Below are 1,632 nucleotides of genomic sequence, written 5' to 3'. Positions count from 1 at the left end.
GTGTGTGTGTGTGTGTGTGTGTGTGTGTGTGTGCCCTATACAGAGACAAGTTTTGGCATTCTCACCCACTTGTGGGGACCAGCTGGTACTTATGGGGACCTAAGTCTTGTCCCCATGGGGGGAAATGTTGAGTTATGGGTTCAGTTTAGGGCTAAAGTATGAATTGAGTTTAGTTTAGATTTAGGTTCAGGTACCTGGGAGGTCAGGTCTAAGGCAAGGGGTCAGGGTTAGGCTGTAGAAATTGATGGAAGTCAATACAAAGTCCCCATAGAGACAGTAGTACCAGACATGTGTGTGTGTGAGCATAGGATGCTGTCAAAACGGCGCAGACATAATCGTCACATTGTTGTCAATGCAAACTGACAGGCTGTCAGCAACACCGTCTCACCTCTTTATTCCTCCCTCCTGCTTTGTCTCCTGAACTTCCCATCTGTGAGATGATTCTTCCAGCTCGCAGCACGACAAAGCTCCTCTTCTATATTTTAATTAGTTAACATTTTGTATTTTGTATATATATGTTATGTTTAAAACATTTTGCTTATGGTGTGTGAAAATTGGTTTCAGATGTTTTGTGAGAATGTCAAAGGAGTCAATAACTAAAGGAGTAGAGGATTAAAATCCTTTAAGAGCAATAAAATAAACAAATAAAATAAAATAAACTATAAATGAAAATAACCTCATTGGTCAGGAAGACATTTTTGAAGTTCTTTTAATCCAGAGAAGCAACTGGAGTTTTAAAAGAATATTTTTTTATGTATCTGAGAAAAGTTTGATTTGAGGGCTCACATTTTCAACCATGGTAGCACTGTCATGTGTTTTACATCGTCTATTAGGGGTGCACCAAAAAACCGCTTTACATCAGAATCGTGAGTCTCATTTACAAAGATTCAGAATAGATTTAAAATGTCCCAAAATTGATTTTTATAAATAAAAACAAATAAAGCAAATCCAATGGCCGTCAGCCTCCATTATGTAACTACATGGGACGTCCTGACGTCATCACGCAACTGCTTCTGGAACATGAATGCGCAGAGAGCACCAAAACAAAAATAAACTACAGAACGGGAGGAAAGAGAACTTCAACTGACCTGTCTTCACTGAATGCAAAGATTTGGGCTCATTTTGGTTTTTACTGAAGGAGTCCGAGTTTCACTTTGTGTGAGGTTTGCAAAATGAAGATGAAGCACTTTGGAAACACAACAAATGGTCTCCCATTATCAGCTGTCAATGAAAAATCGATTTTGGATCGAATCGTGGCCCCAAAAATCAGAGTTGAATCGTGAGACAGTAAAAGATCGCCACAAAAACAATGGAAGTGCCCTTTCTGTGTACTTTTGGCACCCAAGCCCAGACAAATAGTGAGGGTTGAGTGAAGAAGGGCATCAAACTTGTTCCAGATTGACAAGCTAACAGCTAGTGTGGAGGGCCAACAACAGAGGGTGTTTCTGCAGGATTAAAACTTTAATCTCAAAAATGTCATAGCAGTTTGTCCAAACGCTTAATTAAAAACCTTGCAGCAATGTCATTTTTTTAAATTAAATGGCCATTTACAAAGAATTCTCATGTGAAGGCAAACATCTGCACTAGCAGCTAGTTGTAGCACTTTTGCTAAAGCCAGCTCTAAAATTTTCA

The sequence above is a fragment of the Austrofundulus limnaeus genome, unplaced genomic scaffold (genome assembly GCF_001266775.1).
Source record: "Austrofundulus limnaeus strain Quisiro unplaced genomic scaffold, Austrofundulus_limnaeus-1.0 Scaffold206, whole genome shotgun sequence".
Lineage (NCBI taxonomy): Eukaryota > Metazoa > Chordata > Actinopteri > Cyprinodontiformes > Rivulidae > Austrofundulus > Austrofundulus limnaeus.
Note: the sequence above shows the minus strand (reverse complement) of the source record.